The sequence below is a fragment of the Macaca nemestrina genome, chromosome 16, assembly GCF_043159975.1.
Source record: "Macaca nemestrina isolate mMacNem1 chromosome 16, mMacNem.hap1, whole genome shotgun sequence".
NCBI lineage: Eukaryota > Metazoa > Chordata > Mammalia > Primates > Cercopithecidae > Macaca > Macaca nemestrina.
The window spans coordinates 44,857,398-44,866,206 of NC_092140.1; the positions used below are offsets into that span (position 1 = coordinate 44,857,398).

Consider the following 8,809-nt stretch of genomic DNA (forward strand, 5'->3'; position numbering starts at 1 on the left):
GAATCCCCTTAATCTCCAAAACTGGAGCAATATGTTACAACAAATAATCATAGCTGAGATCATGTGACATGTGGAAAACATTTATTATAAGGCTACCATAATCTAGATAATATGGTATTGGTGAAGCATAGACATACGGATCAATGGGACAGAGTACATGGCTCACATAAATAAGGTGAACTGATCTTTCAGAAAAGATCAAGGCAATTCAATGAGAAAAGATAGAAGATTTAGCAATAGTGCTATAAAATTGTAAATTTTTCCACATGCAAAAAATTAAACTTTTTTATATACAAAGCTATGAATCTCAACATCGTCCTTAAACCTCTTGTAAAACTGAACAAAGATTAGATCATAGAACAAAATGTAAAATGACAAAATATAAAACTTCCAAAAGAAAACAGGAGAAAGCCAAGTTGACCACAGATTTGGTGACAAGTTTTAGATATAACAGCAAAACAAAGTAATTACAGAAAAATACGTTGGATATTTTAAAATTAAAAACTTCTGCTCTGTGAAAGATACTGTTAAGAGAATTTGAAGACAAGTCACTCACTTGGAGAAAATATATGAAAAACCTACGTATGATAAAATAATTGCATTTAAATTATACAAAGAATGCTAAAATGCAACAATGAGGAAAAAAGTCCAAATTTAAAAATAGGTAAAAGCTGTAAACATACTTTATCAAAGAAAATAATCGTGAAAAGATGCTCAATACCATTTGACATTAGATAAAATTACATTGTTGCAAATGAAAGCAACAATAAGCTAGTACTACACACTGATTTAAAACATCAAAATCCAAAGACTAACAACACTAAATGTTGGTGATGATGTGGAACAACAGGAACTCTCTTTCACTGCTGGTAGGACTGTCAGATGGCACAACCCCTTTGGAAAACATTTTGAAGATTTCTTGTAAAGCTAAACATAGCTGAAGAGGAGATCCGACAGTCATGTTCCTAGATATTAACCGATTTGAAAATGTACGTCTATACAAAACCTGATATTTATAACACTTTTATTCATAATCACTGCAAATGAGAAGAATCCCAAATATTTTAATAAGTGAATGAATATACAAATTGTATTGTTCATATGCAGGAGTATGAATGAATACACAAATTGTATGTTCATATACAGGAGAATTATTCAGCAATGAAGTGAAGTGAGTTATCAAGCCATAAAAAGACCTGAGTGAACCTAAAATGAATATTGTCAAGTGAAACAAGTCAATGTAAAAATAAAAAAGACTACACGTACTACGATTGCAATTATATGACATTCTGAAAAAGGTAAAAGTTAAAAAAAAAAAACTCTAAAAATATCAGTTATACAAAACAAATAACCATGAGTTCATGTTGTTATAATAAGAGATCAAATGAAATTAATAATTGGAGAAGATACACATCTCCTGTGTAGCTGAATTCTAAATAACGTAGACACTTCCTCCAATGAAAGGGAGAACAAATCCCTAGTTCTTAAGTGTAGGCTATGCATAGTGGTTTCAAAGAGTACAATATAAAAAGAGTTAAAAAATGTAACTTTGTAGTGGAGAAACCCGACAAACACTAGCTTAAACATGCCATCAAGGTTAACATCAGTGCTGAAAAACCTACTGATAATATATACCCTTCATATGAAGTGATGAAAACACTCTTACAACTGGTCCTCCTCTCCAAAACCTGTAACTCCAGTCAAACCCTGAGAAAAACAATAGATTCTGTAGAGAGGTATCCTACAAAATATTTTACTACTCCTCAGAATATCACTTCTCACCACCCTCAAGGTCATCAAAAACAAAGACAGTCTAAAAAACTGTCACAGCCAAGAGAAACTGAAATAAACATGACAACTCAGTGGAATTGTTAACCTAAATGAGATACCGTAAAAGGAGAAGAACATTATTTATAAATGGAGGAAATCAGAATAAATGATGGGCTTTAGTTAACAAGGATGTATCAGTATCAGTCTATTATTTGTAATAAATAAATTAATCATTCTTATATAAGTTGTGGATAATAGGGAATATTAGGTTCAAGACATACAGGAATGTTTTGCACTACCTTCCCAATTTTTCTACAAATTCAAAACTTTAATGTAAATGTGTTTAAAAATAAATCCATTATCTTCATCAAATTCTTCTCAGAGACTTGGTCAAGTTTTCAGCTAGCTAATAAATATATGTAAGATTATAAAGGCATGCATACATTATTGTTAAGTCAGAGCGTTTATTCAAAGAAATGCAGCACTTTTTGTTGTTGTTTTCTTTTGCTCTTGCCACAATAGCTATAACATGTAGGCTTATTCTGCTCTGCTACTAGCCTCATTCTCTGCTACATGTGCATGCTCACATTCTTCTAATTAGAATCACTAGCTTAAAAAGAAGGTCCACAATTGTAAGAAATGTATGTGATACAGAGATGTCAGAAATCTCATACAGTGTGTGAATAAATATCAGGTGCTTTTGAAATAGGTTTGCCAAGATATATCAACGAATGAACTTAAATAAGGATGGAACAAATAGCTGCTTTAGGGCTAATCTTCAGGTGTTTATATATTAGGTTGTGTTCTTTGTTACATATTTTCTGCCCTAGAGCCACAAATTACTGTCCCTTTGTAGAACTTTCCTGTTTCGTCAACAGAAAATCCCTGTCCTATATTTCTAAAGCTGTCTTCTTTTTCATTCATTACCAGAGGATGAAGTGAAAAATAGAAAGGAAACTTTATATTTACTATTGTCATTATTTAGAAATTGACAGTATATTTTTAATTTTGAGAATAATTAATGATACGTTAGTTTTTGCCTTCAGTTACAGGTATACATTTATCTGTGGGATTAAATTATAAAAGCGACTTTTTTCTTAAGTACAATCAACAATACATAATGTTTAATCTTAAAAATAAAAAACAACCCATAAATCTGTGTAGGACAAATTCAGATACCCAATGTTTTGATTTCAACTTGCTCTTTTACAAAACCCAAGGTGATTAGTGTCACTCTCAGTCAGAGCAAGCTGTAGCCGTCTGAAGATTTTGGTTTCACAGAAAATCAATAAGTTAGTTTTGTCAACAAATTTTATTTTATATATTTTATTTTTTATCTCGTCACTCTCAGTCAGAGTGAGCTGTAGCAGTACAAAGATTTTGGTTTCACAGAAAATCAGTAAGTCAGTTTTTTCAACAAATTTTCTTTTTTTTTAATCTTTGTTTATTGATAAAGTGATTCATTATTATTTTTGAAAAAATTCTAAAATGTTCTGTGTACCTGTTAATGTAGGTTAGGTCATCCAAAAGACAAAGCAAACCGTCAACATTAAGTCATGGGCTAGGATTATACAAATGAGAATAAATACAAGGCTTATGGTACTTGTTAGGTAAATACAACCAAACTAAACTGTACTTCAAGATTGTTTATATAAAAGTGTATTAAAGCTCACTTTAAAATAATTTCCATCTTTTCTATTAAACAGGCATAGACTCATTTGCACTCATGTACAAAATATACCTAATAGTTTTCTTTATTTTTAAATACAAGTACAATTCCTTGCTTCTTTCTGCAATCCAACAAAATAATATAGAATGAAGTCATTAGAAAAATATGAATCTTTCTGAATCTATATTTTTAATTTAAATCGGAAAATATAGTTTAGATCATAGGAAACATGGATCTCAGACATATATTATCTGTTTCTAACAGATTATTAGATACAGTCTTTGTTTTGGCTGAAACACAAAAATATTACTTTCTTAATAACAGATTAGTTAAAAATACTTTCCACTGATAGCAGTGCTAGTCCCTAGAACAAAAGGTAAACAAACCTCATTTGTAAGTTACTGCTATTCAATCAATGCCTGGAATATGTAGATCCTAAATCTAAGCCCTTAATATACATCTGCTTTAGCGATAACCCTTAAATGGTCCTGTAAACATAGTCCAAATCTGCTTTCTAATAGAAATACAATTCAAGTAAACATTGCATATTTGATTTAAACCACCTTACAGTTAAATTAACTCATAACACATTGACTATGTGTAAAAATAGTTTTTAAAAAATCATTCTTATGCAAAGATGAAAAGAAACTTTGTAAACTTGTTCATTTAAAATAACTAATGTTCTGCAGCTGCTCTTTGGTTTGGCATAGTTTCAGGTACTAAATATTTAAGTAAATTTATTCCCAGGTAAACTAAGTCTCCTGTCTAATTTGTTTTTAATGGCAATGGCAAGACCTGAACTTCAACTTTATTTTTCTTAAGTGTCATCACAAATGTTCAAGTGTTTGAAGGAACAAAGATAGTACTTATAAAATTTTACAGGGCTTCATTTTTATTTTTCTCCCAAAATAGTTGATAGCAATAATCAATACCAATTGAGACACCAAAGAGGCAACTTCTCCCTGTTTCCCACACCACTTATAGGCCCTTGCTAGAATGGTCATTAATACGTATGAATAAGTTCAGCTAAATATTATTTGGAATGTGACAACATGCTGGCTGTAAATTAAATCAAAAATAAATAATTCAAAGGCCTTAACTGAAAATGTCCTAAAAGATATTTGCTGTGCTATTAAAGATGATGTTAAATAACAAAAATTAAAAGAACTGAGAAAGACTACAATACCACGAAAGTGCATAGTAATGAAGAAAAAAATGAAGCTTCCTCGGCTGTTTGTAAGGTGCATGCAACTCTTTTGATCTGAATGTAGAAATACTCACAAAAAGTACCAGAAAAACATTTCTGAAAATAGTCAAGTATGTTTAAACATTTATCTCCTTATACTATGTAAACCGCTAAGCTGAAGTTATGTTCTTTAGTTGGTAACTGATTTATTTTTATGTATTTATTTATTTTAGATGGAGTTTCACTTTTGGCGTCCACGTTGAAGCGCAGTGGCACAATTTTGGCTCACGGCAACCTCCACTTCCTGGGTTCAAGCAACTCTCCCGCTTCTGCCTCCCAAGCAGCTGGGACCACAGGCGTGTGCCACCATGCCTGGACATTTTTTTATTTTGTTTTTCAGGTTTTTGTTTTGTATTTTTTAATAGAGATGGGGTTCTGCCATCCTGGCCAGGCTAGTCTCAAACCCCTGACCCCAGGTGATCCACCAGCCTCAGTCTCTCAGAGTGCTCGGATCACAAGCATGAGCCACCATGCCCAGCAACAATTGGTATCTCTTAACTCTCATTCTACTTTTCTAGACTCAAGACTATTAAGACTAAGGAGTTGAAACAAAGGTAGAAGAATCCATTCTATAGTATTCCAAACTATGTTTTCAAAGTTAACTCATTCCTTTGGTTCAAAGAGGAAAAAAAGTTACCTCCTTTTAAAATCTAACATTAGTATGGCTGATGGAAATTAGACCAGTCTTTCAAATTATAAATCTACAGTAGCAACCGTAAAATTTATGCTGTAGTAGGAAATAATAGAGCTATCCCTCATGTATTGTTTAGCATATAGAAGGTACTCCAAAAAATGTAGTGGGGCTGGGCGTGGTGGCTCACGCCTGCAATCCCAGCACCCCGGGAGACCGAGGCAGGTGGACCACCCGAGGCCAGGAGTTCAAGACCAGTCCAGCCAACACGGCAAAACCTTGTCTCTACCAAAAATGTAAAAATTAGCTGGGCATGGTGGCATGAGCTGGCAATCCCAGCCCCTCGGGAGGCCGAGGCAGGAGAATCTCTCAAACCCAGGAGGCGGAGACTGCAGCGACCAGAGATAGAGCCACTACACTCCAGGCCAGGAGACAGAGCAAGACTCTGTCCAAAAAAACAACAAAAAAAAAATTATTGGGTGAATGAAAAGTGATTTTGCAAAATTAGGCATCGCAGAATGTTAGAAGTCATCCAGTCCAACTCATTCATAACACACCCTCCCCTGCAGTCCCATTTTACAGACAAGAAACTCCAACCTGTACTACTCACAGATACTGCTAAGATTCATCTCCACCTCACTAACTGGAAGCAATCAGTTATTTTGTAGTGTGTGTGTGTCTAACTAAAAAGTATACATGAGGAATAACATTTCTACATTGCTTATTCTGTACTTTTCTTTGAAGTTAATGCAACAACTCCTGTGACTTAGATTAGATTTTAAAAGGAAAAAGGAGAAATGCATCTAGTTCTAAAGGGGTTGGTTGCTTTTAGGAAGTCAGACTTAAGATTGTGCATCTAAGAGTAGAATCCACTTCTCAGAGACTGGGGATGTTAAATAATTACTCAGGTTAGAATAACTAACTGACAGCCAGGAGGAAAACTTATCCTAAAGTTATTTATTATTATTATTATTATTATTATTATTATTATTATTATTGTCTAGTTTGAATTGCATTTTAAGTCACTGTTTAAGCTGTTGCAGAAATACTATAAAAGTTTCAAAGTAATTTTTGGTCATTACCTACACTGAAATTTGAAAGTCACGTCAACAGCATACTTTATTCTAACTACCATTAAAACTCAAACGACTTTTTTAACAGATTACAATAGTCCTCTTATCTTTTCTTCTGAACACTTACACCTCTTCCCACTGTGTCCAGTATTTCTCCAGTACATGTACCTCTGTGTTTCTCTGCCCATGTACATACCCCTGAAAGTTCAACCAAAAAAGTCATAGAAAGCAGAGAGAAACCAAAATATTTCTTACACTGCCAAGTTCCCTAGTTCCCTTTAAGTCTTGAGTACCTGCTCCACTACATGGTTGTATTAATGCTTATAACTAAGCTTTCGATGAATTAGACCAAAGTGTTCTATGTTCTAAATGATATTTAGATATCTGAATCCTTCTGTTAGAGCCAACAATAAAAATGTTATTTAAAATGTTGAAAAGTATAAAATAGTGATTATAAGTTAGCAAATACCCAGTTTAAAAAAGCAGTTTTCCTTATACAGTACAAGCAATGGTAATTTGGATATTATTCACTTTCAGCCACCATTTGCTCTAGATGTATTTTACTTAAGACAAGTTTTTAAGCTTGTGTTTTTGGAGTGAAAATTTACATGGGTACTCACAATTCTAATAATGTAATTCAGGTATCAGAAAATACATATACATGTTAAAATGTGATGATAGCTCATTACTCTAGCATCTCATAACAGGTAAGTATTTTTTCCAGAATAACATTAAGTCACTTTTGTAGCTGTAAGTCAATGCTGCACAAATCGGCACTTAAGAGTAAGGCATCGTCTTGCTCTGGAGTAGTGCCTCTGTGGATCCCAGGAACTGTACAAAGGTTTAGTTTTTTTAAAAAATATAACTTCTCTTATACTTCAATTATTTCATTCCATTCATCATTTTCTTGCGAATGAAATTGAAAATATCAGTCTATAATGTTTTCATACACCTGGTATGACAATGCCTTCTTCAGCTCCATTCTCTAGCCACTGAGTGAAAAATTCACTGTCCAACAAGAGGTTTTTGGATTCACTAAGCTGTTTGAAAGGAAAAGGCTGATTTGAGCCACTTCTGGCATACTCTTTCTGGTTTGTAACAGAAGCTTGTTCTGGATCCACCCACATAAGGCAAGTTGGAAACTGCAACCATCAGCCAGCCTTGAAAATATTGGAAGTAGCCAATATTTCTTTTCATCACCAAAGACTTGCCTCCAATTTTTATTGTATCTAAGAGAGAAACCATTTACATTAGGTCCATATGAAAATATGGGTGCACAGAATGATTCTATTATTGTTCTATTTTTTTTCCAACTAGCCAGCAGTGGTAGCTGAAAAGTGAGAGGACGCTGATGAAGAACATTGCAGACACAAAGAAAAGAAAAAGGACATGGAATTTTGCACGTGGATCTGTCAGTTCATTCCTCCAAAATTTTATGAAGTACTCTAAAACTGTTGCAGCCATGAAAAGGCAATATAATAGAGAATACAATAAAAACAGCAGGAATAATTTGTAATTAGAAAATCCAGCACAGTTATTCACCCAAAGACAGTAATGATCCATCTTAAGAATACATGAGTCACATGCTGAGCAGTGATGAGCCCGATCAGGTTTAATCAGCTGACATTTTTCACAGTATCTGATAGTTTTTGAAACTGACGTGGTGTAGATAGGTAAAGCTCTTGCTGCTCTTCTCAAAATTTCTTGTTGTCTTTCTTGGCTGAATTCTTTTCCATAGCGTTCCTTTTCAGAATTGGACAAGTAGAACTCTTCGGAGGGGGAAGCGGGAGATACGAAGATTGTCATCCATTACTACCATACAAACATAACAAAGAACAGATGGAAAGCCACAAGGGAAAACACGGTCTTTCCATTTTCTTCATCTTCAAAAATAGTAAACAAGCATAGCTCCACCACGAACGCGTAGTGGGACCAAATGACCATGAAGGTGAGGAAGAGCACCGGCACCCAGCCCATGATGCATTGGCAGCAGCCAGAGAGCGTCCAGGGCGCCATGTTTGTCTGGTGGCTGCAGAGCCCCGCATCCCATCATTCTGGGGAGCGTAGGAGTCCCGGCGGGGCGGCAACTCAAACGCTCTGGGCTGCTCCTGGCCCAGCTACCCTGCCTCCGAGGCAGGGATTCTGGGAGCAAAAGTCCTAGGAGCCACCGGGCCTCCTCCCCTCCAGGCGCCGGGCCAGGTCCTGCCCCCACCCCACATACCGCCGCCCCCCTCCCCACATACCGCCGCCCCCCTCCCCAGCGTCAGTCCCCAACCGCCCACCCTGGACCGCTAGCCCTGGGCCAACTGCTCTGGGCCTCAAGCAGCCCCTGGTCTCCGCACCCTCAGGGGGCAACAATTTTCTTTTTAAAATAAAAATTACATTATTGTATTCTGCACCTTTGTTATGTACCTGAAAGT

The 8,809-nt window shown here is 35.3% G+C and overlaps 1 pseudogene; it reads right to left on the reverse strand.

Annotated features, from left to right (window-relative positions):
* Window positions 1–6,388: 6,388 nt before the first annotated feature.
* Window positions 6,389–8,576, reverse strand: LOC105489958 (palmitoyltransferase ZDHHC20 pseudogene; annotated as a pseudogene).
* Between the last annotated feature and the right edge of the window lie 233 nt (window positions 8,577–8,809).